The sequence below is a fragment of the Aethalodelphis obliquidens genome, unplaced genomic scaffold (genome assembly GCF_003676395.1).
Source record: "Aethalodelphis obliquidens isolate GAN/ISIS:26980383/991018 unplaced genomic scaffold, ASM367639v1 scaffold20, whole genome shotgun sequence".
Lineage (NCBI taxonomy): Eukaryota > Metazoa > Chordata > Mammalia > Artiodactyla > Delphinidae > Aethalodelphis > Aethalodelphis obliquidens.
In genome coordinates this window covers 17,005,674-17,023,245 of record NW_020837964.1, presented here as the reverse complement: position 1 = coordinate 17,023,245, position 17,572 = coordinate 17,005,674, and the positions used below count along the sequence as shown (strand labels likewise).

General features: G+C 43.1%; 1 protein-coding gene across 3 annotated transcripts in view; it reads left to right on the top strand.

Moving 5' to 3' along the window:
* Window positions 1-3,758: 3,758 nt before the first annotated feature.
* Window positions 3,759-17,572, top strand: part of WWP2 (WW domain containing E3 ubiquitin protein ligase 2) — a 145,721-nt gene continuing 131,907 nt past the window's right edge. The window contains exon 1 of one of the 3 annotated variants that reach the window (XM_027119424.1): window positions 3,759-3,880. The gene's annotated coding sequence lies outside the window, so the exon portion shown is untranslated. Of the gene's footprint in view, window positions 3,881-6,549; window positions 7,945-17,572 lie in introns of those variants that run through there. The other 2 variants (XM_027119422.1, XM_027119423.1) reach the window with 2 other exon arrangements.

The window sequence follows — 17,572 nt, the reverse complement described above, 5'->3', positions numbered from 1 at the left end:
CACTATCCTGGTCCCGCTGTGCCTCTGATGATCTCTCACCCTCCTTCACTGTCATCTCTTCTGCGTTGCTCACGGGGCACCCACCACAGAACTGTCTTGGCCTCTGTATCTAAGTTTTCTCCTTCACCAATACTATCTATCCCCAAGGCTTATCACAATTATCGCATTATAGGAATGCCTTTGGAATCTACAGGTCCAATCCCTGTTTATTCCCTAGCCTAGCCATTGGCCACATCTTTCTGAAATTTTTGGCATCTTCACTCAGGAGGAAGGTTAAAACTAAGGTAGTTTTCTCTCCTGACCCCGCTCAAACTTTCTTCACTGGTTGAGTTCCTATTTTTCCGAATGGCATTACCAAAAAAGGCACTCAAGGTAAGAATCTCTGAGTCATGTTTATTCCCACTCTCAACCCATACCACTCTTCCTAAACTTTATTGATGTCACTTCTGAATTGTTTTAAGGTGCCTGGGTCTCCTCTCCATTCATTCACCTTACTCTAATCAAGTTTTTATTTCATGCCTAGAAAATATAATCCACTCAACGCTAATATTCGTATCTCTAAGTTCTTCCTCCATTGCTCCTGTTGCCTAAAAAGGGAGGGAGTATATAGAAACTAGACTCCATAATAAAAGAGGTTTATTGAAGTTGGCAATAATTCTGTAGACACTAGGGTGAAGAAGAATGATCTAGATCAGTGCTGTCAAACTTGACTGTGAGTTAGGATCACCTGGAGAGCTTGGAAAACTAGATAGCTGGGGTTCATCCTCAGTTTCTGATTCAGTAGGTCTGGGCAGGGCGGGAGAATCTGCATTTTTAATAAGCTCCAGATGATGCTGGTGCTGCTGACCTGGGGCCACACTTGAGAACCACTGATTTAGGGGAATAGCCAGGGAAAGAAAGATCAGGCTCTGAGCCATTCACTTTCTAGTAAATATTAAAAATACTTGTTAATATAAAAGGTTTCTTGACATTTTGTAGTTTTTGTCATTTTTTGTAATAGTTTAATCCCTTTTCTGTTTCCCTGTAATGCTCGCTAGTCTTCAAGTCCACTGAAGCCTTAGAAGGACTCTTATTTAGTGAACAAATAAGTACTGAGAGCTAATTTATACCACCACAATTTGGGTGATATAACAGTTATGAACAAAGTGATATTTTGTGTAGTGTCTAGGGGCACCTTCGAGCTTATGACCTTGGAGCCAAATCTTGAAGGATGAGTAGGGCAAAAGCATTGAGGTATGAAAGTCCAAAGGGAGTGTTCAGGGAGTTGAGGGTAGTGCCTGTGGTAGCACAGGGTGTCTGGGGACAGGTTCTCTCAGAAGTGAAGTGAACCCTAAAACACTTCAATTTTTTGAAGCTCCTTGTTTTTTAAAAAGTGAAGAAATCTCAAACATTATTATGAAATTATGGTCACTTGAAACAGTTTACCTTAACAAATTAACACTTTCAAACATATTTAGAACTCCATGTATAACTTATCTGGAGGTAATGACAACTTTTACATGTGAGGCCCTTTATGAAAGAAACGTCTTGTGTGCCAGTGAAGAGCTGACTTCACTTCCAGGACTGGAAAATGTACAAGCTATGAAACTATATGCTTAACAGTGGGGTAGGGGAGAGAAAAACTACATGAAATCAGTAAGTATCCCTAGAATTCCTCTGGACTTTCCTGGGAGTGTCCTGGACTTTCTTGACTCTGCCTTTGCCCTTGTTTTCTCTTCTGCCTGAAAATTCTGCTGGCCAATCCCTGCGTACTTAGTCTCCAAGAAGCAGCTCGATTGTTCCCTTTGTAAACTGGTCCTCATTACTCAAATCAGATTTTTCTCCAAGGACGGATATGAACCCTTCTTTCTCACCATACTTAAGACATTTTGATTCTATCACTCAATAAGCAGTTATTACTTCTGCTTTGCATTGTAGTTAATTGTGTGTCTTCTTTAAGTAGGTTGGAAATCAGGGGTCTTTCTTTAGGGGTCTTTCTCCTTAAATGAACATTTCAATTTACTTTTTAACTTTTGCAGGGCACTTTTATGATGACATATTTCAGATTTTTTGTGTCTTAAAAAAAATCTCCTATATTGTAGGACCTTCAGCAATGAGTTCAGTGCTCAATAAATGTTGATGAAGTCTATTCATTCAACAGATTGTTTAAAGAGGCCTCCTATGGGGCAGGCACTGCTTTGAGAGCTGAGTTATAGCTCCTGTCTTCATAATTTTTGTAGTGGGAAACAGACATATATATATATATATATATATATACACACACACACACACATATACATATATATATATACACACACACACACATACGTACACACATTCATATGAAAGTCAGATAGTGCTAAGCTGAGGAAATATGGAGAGAAAAAATAAAGCAGGAAAGGGCTGGTAGGAGGGGAAGGAAGAGATGAGTTGCAATTTTAAATAGGGTGATCAGGAAAGGCTTCACTGAAAGGGACAGTTAAGAAAACATCTGAAAGAGATGGGGGGTGAGCCAACTGACTACCTGGGGAAAGAGCTTTCTAGGAAGAGGGAAAAGCCAGTCCAAAGGCCCTCAGGCCAGAGTGGCTGAAGCAGGGTACTGAGTGAAAGAGTAGTTGGAGATGAGATGAAACAAAGGGGAGGGGTGGGAGGTATCACCTAGGGCCTTTATAGGTCCAGGTATATATTTAGCTTTTACTTCTTTAATGCACAGTGAGAGCCTGCCTTGCCTAGTCCCTTTTTTCCTTTTGGTCAACACCTACTCAAATGCCACCAAATCAAAGAGGCCTTCCCTAATTCCCCTAAAAGAGAATTAGTACAACTCCCATCAATGTTACTAGAGAAATTTTAATAGTTTTTTAGATAGGAATTAAGGTGTTAAGAGAGAGCTGTAGCTCCTTGAAAGGCCATCTCCTGGATGGATTTGGAATTACTAAATGCTCAACCAGTTTCATTTGTACGCATAACAAGATCCATCCAAACTGGAAGAACCAAAAATAACAGAATAATTAGTGCACAGTGCTTAGAGCTAATTAGGCGATTAGTATTAATTTTAGTTAATGGTGATTAAAAGTGAAAAATTCAGCCTTCATTCAACTTGTCAAAGCTGAAGTTCTCAACCATCAGTAAAGAATACTGATTTAAAATGTTTTTTCTAGTTCATAAAGGCCTGTCTACTCTGTATACTAAGGAAATGGGGATTAGTCTGGTGTGGTGGGGCACTTTATGGACCCCCAGCAAGAGTTTTGGAGCCTTTCTGCCTTTGTTTCATGTCACAAGAACGGACGCTCCACAAAAGCTACTTTTGTGTTTCTAGAGCCTAGAACCGTGCCTGGCACATAGTAGGCTTTGGGTCGTCAGGTATAGCAAATTAAAACACAAGATGCCTAATTAAATATGAGTATCAACAACAAGTAGTTTTTTAGTATAAACATGTACTGTACCAGGCAATATTTGGGGCACACCTACGTATTAATGGTTGTTTATCTAAAATTCAAATTTAACCGGGCGTCCTGTATTTTATATGGTAACCCTGAGTTCAGTAAATACCTGCTGACTTGATTGAACACCTCTCACTTGTAAAATGGGGCTAAGACAGGCCCGCCCTCGGGGTTGATGGGAGGAGTATATGAAGCGCCTGGAACTCAGCGAGCCCTCAATTTATTTGATTGCTCGGAGACCATCTAGCGAGTGGAAACCCCTCCCACTTTTAAACCTACAGAGGATAAGAAGGCCTTCTGGCGAGAGGTTCTCAGGCCTGGCCTAGGTTGCACACACCTGCGGTCCGGCCAGCCTTTTCCGGGTCAGGTGACCGCGCGTGGTCACGTGACCTGGCCCGAGTGCGGGCGGTGGAAGGCGGAAGTGGGAGAGGAGTTGGGCGCCGCTTCTGTGGCCGCAGCAGGTAGCGAGCACCGGCTCTGGGGCGCGGCGGGCGGGCGGGGGCGCGGGGAAGTCCGAGAGTGGCGGGCGGCGCGGGGTGGGCCGGGGGAGGCGCGGCCAGGGCGCTGGGGGGCGGCGGCTTCCTGTGGGAGGGGCCTGGCGCGGCGGTTCCGGCCTCCGAGGAGGGGTGTCCCGGTTCCCGCCCGAGAGGGGTGGGCTTGCCGCGGGTCGTGCGCGGGGGCTGCTCAGAGGTGGGCGCGAAGGCAGTCATGGGTGCGGCGGCCAGCAAGTCCTCCCGGAAGGGGAAAGCATCTTAGGTGCCAGGGATGAAGAGGAGTGACCTTTGTGCAGGGATCGGAACAAGGGGAAGGGGCGACTTGGGACTGAGTTGGAATGGGTCGCCTGAAATTGGGCGAGTGACATGGGGGGAAAGAAGGAGAAATCAGTATGAAGATGCAGCCTGAACTGCACCTGAGAGTCTTTTCTTTCCTTCCTCTTTGTAAATGATTGGTACCCGAGACTTTGATTTTGGTCCCATTCAGTTTTTAAACTTCAGGGAGGATCACAGAATCTTGATCATCTTGCTTTCGTCACACCCACTTACTCCTGCTTGGATAGGGTTTCCACTTCTTGGGAACCTAGCCCTTGGGATCATCTTTCTTTGAGATTTTCTCAGATCAGATCAACTTCTAGGCTTAAGAAAAAGAGTGTGGGCACTTTGCTCTGGCTGTAAAATGACTTTTAGCCTACCATGTTGAGCACGACCTAATCCCAGCATTACCTCACCAATGCAGAGACTGCTGTAACCTTGGACACTGTCTACCTACCCTGCTTCATGAGTTTTCCTCTTTCTTCAGTTTAAATTATTCAGTTTCCTTTACCATGTGACTGCTTATCTTGACAAACTGTACCTAGGTAGCTGACTGAGAGGTCTGTGTTTGGTTCCTTAGAACTGTGACCTGGATCATAATTTTGAGATTAAATACCTGTGCTAAAACTGTTTATCCTCTTTTTCTGTATGTTTACTAACATTTGCAAAAGTGGAATGAATTTCACAGATGTGGTACAATTGGAGTGAATGTTCAAACGACATTTGCAGGAGCCGGAGTTGTTTTGGGTTACAAGTAGGAAAAAGAAAAGTACTTTGCTAATGTATAATGAGTTCAGGTTTTTGGAGTACTTGACAAACATTTAAAAATTGATTTTTGTGGCAGCTCTGTGAGTTAGATTGGGAAGGTGTTATTCCCATTTCACAGTGAACAAACAGACCTAAGAGAGATGACTTGATTTTTTGACAGTTGTTTGCTTTTTCTTGTCTGCTGGTCTCTTTCTCCCTGCTAGACTGCAAATTCCTCAAGGGCAGGGTTCATATCTTATTTGACTTATTTGGCTCCTAGCCTAGTGCCTGTCATGTTGTGGGCACTTGGTGTTTGGTGAATAAATGAATTTCTAAAGGTCACAGACCTGTAAGTGGAGGACAAGAGATTTGAACCTGAGTCTTAGCTCTTCTCTTGTCAGACAAGCTTGCCATTTTCTGTTATTGGTCCATGTGAACATGACAGTCATGAGGAAAAGGCTTGGGTTGGCTTCTCAGTCTCCTTTATTTAATGACTACTTTCCTAATTGTAAAGAGCTTATGACAGCATCTCATTTAATCTTCACCATGATCCTGTGAAGGTTGAAATTGTCCCTATTCTGCAGATGAAGAAACTGAGGTTTAGTGAAGTCCTCGCTTTAGAGTCTGGAAGTAGTGAGTGATTGAGTAGGGACTCATGCCCTGGCGTTTTATCCTTAGACCCATTCTCTTCCATTTATAGAGGCAACATAAAGTTTTATTTTAAAATATTTTTTCAAGTGGACAAAGTATGGCATTTTAAGGGAAAAATAGTACAGGTTACAGCAAAAATTGTGAATATGGAGTGTAACTGAAATTTAGAAAATCCTATGCTATATCATAGCTGCCTCTTCCTGGGAAAACATTTTTTCATTCAATGAATATTTATAAGTACCTACTCTGTACCAGGCATTGTTCTAGAGTTGCATTGTCCAGTATGGTGGTCACTTTCCAGTGTTGAACACTGGGGGTAGGCTATGAGTATAAAATACACACCAGATTTTTGAAGACTTAATATGAAAAAAAAAAAGAGGTAAACTATCTCCTTGATTGTTTAAAATATCATAATAAATGACAAATATATGCTATAAATCATAACATTTAAAGTTTATTGGGTTAAATACAATAGAATTGAAATTTCCTCTGTAGTTTTTATTTTTTTAAAAAAAATTTTTTTTTAAAGCTGTACCTATTTTTTTTTTTTTAGCTGTACCTATTTTAAATTTATTTATTTATTTATTTTAGGCCACCTTGGGTCTTTGTTGCTGCATGTGGACTTTCTCTAGTTGCAGCGAGTGGGGGCTACTTTTCATTGCGGTGCGCGGGCTTCTCATTGCGGTGGCTTCTCTTGTTGCGGAGTACGGGCTCTAGGCGCGCGAGCTTCAGTAGCTGGGGCACGTGGGCTCAGTAGTTGTGGCTCACAGGCTGTAGAGCGCAGGCTCAGTAGTTGTGGCGCATGGGCTTAGTTGCTCCGCGGCATGTGGGATCTTCCCGGACCAGGGCTTGAACCAGTGTCCCCTGCATTGGCAGGCGGATTCTTAACCACTGCACCACCAGGGAAGTCCCCTATTTAGTTTTTAAAATGTTTCCTAGAAAAATTAAAAATTATATTGGACAGTGCTATTATGAACACCAGGACTATAGTATACAAGGAAGGCAAAAACCCCTGCCCTTGTGGATCTTAAATTTTAGTGGGGAAAGGCACAATAAACAAAATAACCAAGAAAAATGCACATTACATTGTAATAAAGGAGGGAGGCAGGATGTGGGTTATTGGCTGGCATTGTGGTTTTGAAGAGGGTCCTTAGAAAGTCTTCCTGAGAAGGTGACGGTTGAGCAAAAATCTGAAGGAGGTGAGAAAATGAGCCATGTGGCTAAATGGGGACACAGTGGTCCAGGCAGAGGAAAGAGCAAGCTCAAAAGCCCGAAGGAAGGGCCACCCCTGGCAGGTTAGTGGACCTGCCTGGAGGCCGGTGTGGCTGGAGGGGGTGGTGAAAGGGGGATGGAGAGGATGAGGTCAGAGAGGCATTGGGGGTAAGGGAGAGATGGACAGTTGTGGGGGCCTTGCAGGCTCTCGTGGGGATGTTGATTTTCCCTCAGAGTGAGTTGGGCCATTGGAGGGTTTTGAGCAGTGGAGTGGACATGTTTCATCCTGCCTTCTAACAGGCTTACTCTGGTTGCCTTGTGGAGAAAGCAAAGAGGAGTGAGGAGTAGAAGCAGGGAGACAAGTTGAGAGGCTCCTGCCGTGATCCAGGTGAAGGATGGCCTGGGTGGTAGTGATGGAGGTGGCCAGCAGCGGTTGGGCCCTGGGTATATTTTGAAGTACAGCCAACAGGGTGTATGGAGGTGGGATGTGAGAGGAAGAAAGGAGTCACGGCAACGCTGCAATCTTTGGCATGAACACCTGGAAGAATGGAATTGCCGTTAACTGAAATGGGAAGACTGTAGGAGGAACAGGGCTGGGGCTGAATTTCTTTCGCACTGATTGTAAAGTGCCCAGTAGAAAAACAAGTGAAGGTGTCATGGGCAGTTAGATAGGGAAGTCTGGAGCCGGGCTGGGCTGGGGATGTACATGTGGAAGCTGCTATTTAGAGCTAAGAGACTGAGGGAGGTCACTTAGGGCGTACTGTGGATACATAGCCAAGAGGAGTGCTAGAAGTTCAATTTTGAGACAAAAATCTCAGTTTATACTGTTATACTAGTAGGTATTTTAAGTATAGCAAAGCATTGCATTATATCTTGGGGAACTTTGTTTTCTCTCCTTTTCACTTTTCATTTAAAGACCGTTTTGAAAACCACAAGCTAATGGGTCTCTTTTCTTCCTAAGGAGGCTACTCTTCCAAGCGTGCATCTTTGTAGTGCCACTGAAATCAATATAAGTCCCAGTTTCTGGAATTCGTCAGGCTTTCTGGGTTGGCAACCAATTTAGAGACCTCCAAGAAGGATGGGAAAGAGACAGCTTGGAAGGATGGGTAATGGCTTTTTAATGTTTAAAATATTGGTTCTACCTAACATTATTGAATGTATGTTGTTGCCAGGCATCCTGCTGTTTTATAGATTTAAAACAAACAACCTCACTGTGGTGAAGTGACCTGCGCATGAGGTCACGTAGCTAAGAGATGGAGGAGCTGGCATTTGAACCTTAGTCTTCTGAGCCCAGATCTGATGCTTCTGTCAGTAAGATATGCAGTAGTGGTTGCATGAACATCACCTTCCACTGGAATCAAGTCAGTGAGTGACTTTGGGTTGCTTCAGACTATTATAGACTCTGGAATTTCTGAGAGGTAGGGACAAAAGGGAAGATCTTGTTTCTCTTAAAAAGAGCCAACTGAATCTTTTTTTTTTTTTTTTTTTTTTTTTTTTGTGGTACACGGGCCTCTCACCATTGTGGCCTCTCCCGCTGCGGAGCACAGGCTCCGGACGCGCAGGCTCAGCGGCCATGGCTCACGGGCCCAGCCGCTTCGCGGCATGTGGGATCTTCCCGGACCGGGGCACGAACCTGTGTCCCCTGCATCAGCAGGCGGACTCTCAACCACTGCGCCACCAGGGAAGGCCCCAACTGAATCTTTTTGAGAAGGTTGTAGTCCCCTGTTCCTGCCTCACCCCCAGCAGCTTGAAAACAAACATTCAGTGCTTTCAGTCAAGTGTTAATCACCATTTCTAGGAATATACCGAATATCAAGACTTGGCAGCCCTGACCTAGGGCAGGTCCTCTTTCTCTCTGTGTCACCCATGCCTTTTGCTTCCTGTTTTGTCCTTAGAACTGCTTTCCAGTCTCTCTCTCTATTTTCTTTTTTTTCTGGCTGTGCCGTGCGGTTTGCGGGACCTCACTTCCCCAGCCAGGGATTGAACCCGGGCCATGCCAGTGAAAGCCTAGAATCCTAACCTCTAGGCCACCAGAGAACTCCCCAGTCTCTTTTATTACTAGCTTATAATTCCACTGCGCTTCCAATGCTGTGACTTCCCATGTCCCTCCCTCCCTCTCTTCTTATGTGCTTGGTCTTTGTACAGATGGCATTTGGCCAAGTTCAGTTCTGTTTGATTGTTTTTCAATATGGGCCTTTGGGGAATGGAAGGTAACTCAATGCTGAACAGAGGAAAGAGGCGGAGAAAGAAGCATTAGCGTTGGAAAAGCATGAGAGGGTGGAGGGAAGGAAGAATCTTTTGAACAGACCCTTCTCATCCGCATCTTTCAAGAAGTGGATACAGGGCGGATCTGTACTTATAAATAAGAAGCACTGCCTGTTTCCACAGTGGCCTAATTAAAACTAAACTCTTGGTGCTGGTGAGTCGTTTTTGCTCTTCCCTGCCTCATCTGCTACACAGGTTCTTTCGTCTCAAGATCAGTGTTCAGTGATTTCTTGACTCAAAGCTGGGTCAAGAATTTCAGGAATCTCAGAGCCTAGAATTTCAGCATCAAGAAGAACAAGTTTAGCTTGTAGTACTACTTGAAGAGCACTTAGTATTTGCTGGCTGCTTTACCTGAACTCATTTATTCCCTACGATAATCTTATAAGGTAGTGCTATCATTAAGTTCATGTCACAGATGAGGAAACTGAAATTTAGAGAGGATGAGAAGTAACTTGTCCAGTGCCACTCAATGGCTAGTGACTGGTGAAGCCTATTTGTTTCCAAAAGATTTACTGGTCTGAAAGGTTCTTGCTGAAGTTGGGTGATAAGAATAATCAGGTACTTCAGATATTGCAAGAACTGTCACTTGCTAAATCTGACATGGGTTTGTTTTCTCCTGCCAGAAGCTCTTCGAGGATTTATTTAATGGGGGACTCTTAGAGTAAGATATCTGAACTCCCAGAGGGCAGGGGCCCCGTGGCATTCTGCTTTGTATTTCCAGGGCCTGGCACAGAGTGGGGTCTATGAGCATCTGTTGAAAGACTGACCGTGGCTCAGGACTGGATGAGGTGAATCAAAGGGGTCTGGAAAAGGTACAGTCAGAAGGCTGGCTGCCCTCTTGCTGAAGGTGCCCTTGACCGTTATAGTCCCCTGGCTTCAAGAATCAACCCATCCTGGAAACTCCCTAGAGGTCCAGTGGTTAGGACTCGGCACTTTCACCGTGGTGGCCTGGGTTCAGTCCCTGGTCGGGGAGCTAAGATCCTGCAAGCCGCGTGGCTCAGCCAACGACAACAAAAAAGAATCAACCCCCCCCCCAAAAAAGGGGGGGGGCTTCCCTGGTGGCGCAGTGGTTGAGAGTCCGCCTGCCAATGCAGAGGACACGGGTTCGTGCCCCGGTCTGGGAGGATCCCACATGCAGCGGAGCGGCTGGGCCCGTGAGCCATGGCCGCTGAGCCTGTGCGCCCAGAGCCTGTGCTCCACAATGGGAGAGGCCACAACAGTGAGAGGCCCGCGTACCGCAAAAAAAAAAAAAAAAGGAAAACCCGTCCTAATAAGACAAATGTTGAGTTGTCCATTGACTGATGAATCGATGAACAAAATGTGGTCTGTCCTTACAAATGGAATATTATTATTGTTTTTTTAAAAAAATATTTATTTAGACTGCACTGGGTCTATAGTTGCGGCACACAGGATCTTTTAGTTGCAGCATGCATGTGGGATCTAGTTCCCTGACCAGGGATCGAACCCAGGCCACCTGCATTGGGAGCGTGGAGTCTTACCCCCCAGACCACCAGGGAAATCCCTGCAGGGGCTATTTCTTAAGGGAGGTTACAGCCGGACCTGGGTCCAGGTGGATATGGAAATCTAGTGCCCCAAGGATGTGTTGTTGGAAGAGGCTTTTCAGTTTCAGCTTGCTGTCATGAAATCCACATCTTTCAAAAGCCTTTGTCCTTAATCGTGTTAATTTCCAATTCCTCCTGTGTGTAACAAATTATCACAAACTTGGTGGTTTAAAACAACCGAAATTTGTTGCTGTATAGTTCTGGAGGCCAGAGGCCTGAAATCAAAGTGTCAACTGTGTCAGCAGAACTGAGATCCTTCTGCGCACTGGGGGAGAAATCCTGCTTTGCCTCTTGTAGTGGCTCTAGGCATTTGTGGGTTTGAGGTTGTGAGACTCAAATCTCAGCCCCAGTCTTTTTTTTTTTTTGGCCGCACAGCTTGCGGGATCTTAGTTCCCTGACCAGTGATTGAACCCGGGCCATGGCTGTGAAAGTGCCGAGTCCTAACCTCTGGACACCCAGGGAATTTCTTCAGTCCAAGTCTTCATGGCCTTCTTCCCTGTGTCTGTGTCTTCTCTCTTCTGTCTCCTATAAGGACACTGGGCCCACCCTAAAGGATGGTCTCATCTTGAGAGCTTTAACGTAATTACATCTATTTCCAAATAAGGTCACATTTACAGGTTCCAAGAGGGTAAGCACCTAGGCATATCTTTTGGGGACTACAGTTCAACCCACTACACTAATTAAATGTAGACTGGGTGCTTTTGTAAAAATTAAATAAGGACATCATCGTATGACCTGATTTGAAGAGACCCTTTTTCCTTTCTTGAATTTAAATTTTATTTATGCCCCAAATAACACACGCACTTAGTTTAGAAAGTCCAATAGCATTACACGGCTCATAACGCAACAGCACTTCCTAGTTTCACTCCCTTTTGTTCTTGGTTCTTGTTGTGTAGAGTCAATGACTTTTAACTCATTGAGCTCTTTTCTGGTATAGGCTTCTGCATCTCTAAATGGCATCCTTATACCATCATTTCTTAGCTTGTCAGTTTTTTTTTTAATTGAAGTATAGTTGATTTACAATGTTCTATTAGTTTCTGGTGTACAGCAAAGTGATTCAGTTATATATATACACACACATATATATATTCCATTATAGTTTATTACAAGATATTGAATGTAGTTCTCTGTGCTATACAGTAGGACCTTGTTGTTTATCTATTTTGTATATAGTAGTTTATATCTGCTAATCCCAAACTCCTAATTTAATCCCTTCCCTCCGTCGCCCTTTCCCCTTTGGTAACCATGTTTGTTTTCCATCTCTGTGAGTCTGTTTCTGTTTTGTAAATAAGTTCATTTATATCATTTTAAAAGATTCCATATGTAAGTGATATCATATGATATTTGTCTTTCTCTGTTTGACTTACTTCATTTAGTATGATAATCTCTAGGTCCATCCATGTTGCTGCAAATGGCATTATTTCGTTTTTTTTATGGCTGAGTAACGTTCCATTGTGTATATGTACCACATCTTCTTTATCCATTCATCTGTCAATGGACATTTAGGCTGCTTCCATGTCTTGGCTATTGTAAATAGTGTAGCTTGTCAGTTTTATCTATTGCTTTTTTTTTTTTTTTTTTTTTTTTTTTTGTCCGGGGGCCTCTCTCTTTTGTTGCCTCTCCCGTTGAGGAGCACAGCCTCCGGATGCGCAGGCTCAGCAGCCACGGCTCACGGGCCCAGCCGCTCTGCGGCATGTGGGATCTTCCCGGTCCGGGGCACGAACCCATGTCCCCTGCATCAGCAGGCGGACTCTCAACCACTGTGCCACCAGGGAAGCCCTTATCTATTGCTTTTTAACTCTTTGAGCTCTTTTCTGGTATAGACTTCTGCTTCTCTAAATGGCATCCGTACACCATCATTTCTTAGCTTGTCAGTTTTATCTGTTGCCTTTTAACCACTGAGGATGGATGCTGAGCTCTCTTTCTGGCCAGTCTCCACAAATGTACTCTTCTACCCCCACCTTCTGATTACAGCCATATCACAAGTTTTGATTAAATTGTTCATGCTATTTTGATTATAAATATTATTCACAGCTGAGCCACACTGTGTATTAGGATTACATTTCCTTTCTCATAATAGCTTTTGTTTTTACTAGAGTTGTTTATTTCCTGATTTTTTCATTCGCATAATTTTCTGTGTACCTGTCACTACCTCAGCCCCAAACATTCTGATAGAGCTAAAATAATACTTCTTTCAGTGCAATCAGATGCCTCATCTAATCTATTTTGTCAGTTTTTTTCTTTCATCTAAAGATGACACGTCTTATGAACTCTCTCATCTGGACTGGTTGCTCTCTAGGCTAATGGACAGTAATGCCTTGGGATTTCTCTTCATCGTTAATCTGGGAATTCCTTTTGCCTCTCCCATGTGAATACACACTGTCCTCCAACTTTCTCATTTACTCCCCTAGAGCGTATCTTTCAGTAGCTTCCTAAGAAAATGAGCTTTGGAAGCAAATTTTTTGACACGTTACAAAGCTGAAAATATCAGTTTTCCTGTCATGCTTGACTGATGGTTATGGAATTCTGGATTGGAAATAATTTTAATTATAAATTGGGATTAATCATTTTATTTAATAATTGGAAATAATTTTATCTGAAATGTGAAGCATTGCATTGTCTTCTAGCATCCAGTAGTACTGTGAAGTCTGATGCCATTCTGATTCCTGTTCTTTGTAAATGTGGCTGGAAGCGTGTATACTCTTTGTTCTCGTGTTCTGAACTTTCATGACGTTTTGTCTTAGTGTGTTTTTTTGTTTTTGTTTTTCATTCATTGTTCTGGGCACTCAGGTTCTTTCTGTCTAGAAATGTATATCCTTCAGCTTAAGAAAAATCTGTAACATTTCTTTGCTGTCTTTCTTTTTGTCCTCTTTTCTATTTCTGGACTAAGTCAGACATTGGACATTTTAAATGAATCTACTATTTTAAAAAAGTCTTGGGAATTCCCTGGTGGTCCAATGGTTAGGACTCCGAGCTTCCAATGCTGTGGGCCCAGGTTTGATCCCTGGTCGGGGAACTAAGATCCTGTAAGCTGCATGGCCAAAAAAAAAAAAAAGAAAACAAAAAGGAAGAATTAAAAAAAAAGTCTTTTCTCTCCTATCTACCATCTTCTTTTTCTTTTGGTTCTATTTCTTAGAATATGTCCTCACTTTATCAACTTCATTTCTGCTATGAGATCTGTCCTTTCCAAGAGCATTTTCTTATTCTCTGAATCAACCAACCAACCAACTTCCCTCTCTCCCTTCCTTTCTTCCTTTAAAATTACATTCTGTTTTTGTTTCATGGATGAAACATTTTCTCTTATCTCTCTGAATTGTTTTGAGGTTTTCTCTGACCACGGTTACATTTAACTATGAGTTAAAAAAATTGAAATATAATTCACATACCTTAAAATTCACCAGTTTGAAATGTTCAGCTCAGTGGATTTTAGTATTTTTTACAAAGTTGTGCAACCATCATCACTATCCAATTCCAGAATACTTTCATCACCCAAAAGAAAACGTGTACTCCTTAACGGTCACTCCGACCCCCAACCCTCTGCCCTGGACAACCACTAATCTACTTACTGTTTATGTGGGTTTACTTATTCTAGGTAGTTCATATAAATGAAATATGATAATTGGGTCTTTTGTTCTGGCTTCTTTCACTTAGCATAATGTTTTCAAGGTTCATCCATATTGCAGCATGAAACAGTACTTCATTCCTTTTTATGGCCAAATAATATACCACTTTATGGATATACTACATTTTGTTTATCCATTTATCAGTTGATAAACATTTGGGTTGTTTCCACTTTGTAACTACTACAAATAATCCTGCTATGAACATTTGTGTACAAATTTTTGTGTGGACACATTTCAGTTCGTTTGGGTGTATACCTAAAAATGGAATGGCTGGGTCTTAATGGTAATTCTGTGTTTAACTTTTTGAACAAACTCTTCCAAAGCTGCTCACCATTTTTCATTTCTTGCCTGCAGTGTATGAGGAGTTCAATTTGTCCAAGTTCTCGCTTGTGCTTATTATTGTATGCTTTTTGATTTTGGCCATTTTGGTTTGTGTGAAGTGGTATCTCATTGTGGTTTTAATTTCCATTTCTCTAGTGATTAATGGTGTCTGAGCATCTTTTCATATGCTTATTGTTTATTTGTATATCTTCTTTGGAGAAATGTCTGTTTAAATCTTTTGCCTTTTTTTTTTTTTGTGCTACACGGGCCTCTCACTGTTGTGGCCTCTCCCGTTGTGGAGCACAGGCTCCGGATGCGCAGGCTCAGTGGCCATGGCTCACGGGCCCAGCCGCTCCGCAGCATGTGGGAACTTCCCGGACCGGGGCACGAACCCGTGTCCCCTGCATCGGCAGGCGGACTCTCAACCACTGCGCCACCAGGGAAGCACCATTTTAAATTTTTGATGAAGTTGAATTTATCTAGTTTTTCTTCCATTGTTTGTGTTTCTCCTATCATATCTAAGAAACCATCTCTTAATATAAAGTCATGGAATTAATTATATTTCGATAAAATTAAAAAAAGATAAAGTCATGAAGATTTACACCAATAGTTTCTTCTATAGTTGCTCCTATATTTTGGTCTTTGATCCATTTTGAGTTCATTTTTGTCTAAGGTCTGAGGGAGGGGTCCAACTTCCTTCCTTTACACATGCATATCCAGTTGCCCCAGCACCATATGTTGAAAAGACTATTGTTCTTTTCCCATTGAATTACAGTAAGTCCCCTACATACGAACCTTCAAGTTGCGAACTTTCAAAGATGCAAACATGCGTTTGCATGTCCAGTCATGTAAGTTAGTTCACGTGTCTGTCTGTAAGATTACTGTACTGTAAGATTAAAAATGTTTTCTTTATTTTTTGTGTCTGTTTGTTTTTTATGTATTATTTGTGTGGAAAGTATTATAAACCTATTACAGTACAGTACTATGTAGCTGATTGTGTTAGTTGGGTACCTAGGCTAACTTTGTTGGACTTATGAACAAATTGGACTTACGAACATGCTCTCGGAACAGAATTCGTTTGTATGTAGGGGACTTACTGTATCTTGCACTTGTGTCTAAAATCACTTGAACATCAGTGTGGAATTGTTAAGGGAACTGCTGACTGAAACTGCCCACCCTGGCCAGGCACAGTAGTAACCACTTGCCTGAGTTATCTTACGATAGGAGGTCCTGGTAAGAAACACGGAACTAACAAGCTACCAGCAACCGGTCAAAAAGAGAGAGGAGACTCCAGTCCATATGTCCTATCAACCTCTCTTCTGGATTCTAGTGAGAAGGATTCTTCCTTTTCACTGAAATCCATCTTGGCTGGGCGATGTGTGTGCCACTAGGAAGGACCCTGAGTCAGAGTGATTGGCCAGAGATAACCTGGACACTAACCCCATCACCATAAAACCTGAGACTGTGAACCATGTGGCAGAGCAGTTCTACTGGGTTCCCTTACCCTGCTGCTGTGCACCCGGTCGCCCCTTCCCAATAAAGTCTCTTGCTTTGTCAGCACTTGTTTCTCCTTGGACAATTCATTTCCGAGTGTGAGACAAGAGCCCTCTCTCGGGCCCTGGAAGGGGTCCGCCTTCCTGCAACAGGTTTGTATCTGGACTCTTAGTTCTATACCATTGCTCTGTATGTCTTTCCTTATACCAGTACCACACGGTCTTGATTACTGTGGCTTTGTAGTAAATTTTGAGATTAGCAAGTGTGAAGCCTCCGACTTTATTCTTCAAGATATTTTGGCTATTCTGGGTCTTTTGCATTTCCTTATGAATTTGAGGATCAGCTTATCCAATGAGTTCTTTTTTTTCCTCTTTGTTTTGATATTTGGCTTTTATGTCTGAGTCTCTCCACAGTTGTGTATGCTTAAGCGTGCTAGGACCCAAATGAGGGAAGGTAAGTGGGGATGGGGAAACCTCTCATAGTTCATGATATAGACTTTCTCTTATCTCCCTGGATCAATATGGTGCCTTATCCCTACTCTCAACCATGCCTTAAGTTCTCAGGTCTGATTTAACCTATCCAGAGATTAAAATTTAACTCTCTGTTTGGGATTAGGGAGGGATGAGTGCCTAGCTGAAGTGGGTGGGGACTGGAGTCTGGCACTCTTTTCCATGCAGGTTTTTACCAGCCCTCTTGTTTTTAACCCCACTTCCCCCATCGCAGGCAGTTAGATTTCAGTTTTGACTCACTTGCCACTTTCCAAAATGTTGCTGCCATCTCTGTTGTTTCCTTTTCCATTCTTTTTTAGTGGGTTTACATTCTTTGTGTTTCTTTCCTGACATTTTGTTGGGGTTTGAGAAGGGAGCAGAGATAAATATAGGTGTTTAATCTGTCATGTTCATTGAGAGCCCCTGGAAGACTCTCTGTGGGAAAAGTTGGCATCAAGGAAGGTGGTGCAATACTTAGTCTCCTTGGAACCACTCCTGGAACAGCTCCTCCACTGTATTCTGTTCCTAGAGTTACATATCACCCCACTTTTTCTTTTTCTTTTTTTTTGGCTGCGTTGGGTCTTAGTTGTGGCAAGTGGAATCTTTTGTTGCAGCGTGCCAGCTCTTCATTTGCGGGCCTCTCTCTAGTTGTGGTATGCGGGCTCCAGAGTGTGCGGGCTCAGAGTGGCATGCAGGCTCTCTAGTTGTGGCGTGTGGACTCAGTAGTTGTGGCATGCGGGCTCTGTAGTTGTGGCGTGCAGGCTCCAGAGCATGTGGGCTCTGTAGTTGCGGCGCAAGAACTCAGTAGTTGTGGCACGTGGGCTCATTTGCCCTGCGGCATGTGGGATCTCAGTTCCCCGACCAGGGATTGAAGCCGCATCCAGTGCATTGGAAGGCGGATTCTTAACCACTGGACCACCAGGAAGTTCCCCCAACTTTTTCATTTGCAATTTTGGGACATAATTTTAGTTTAACCTTGAG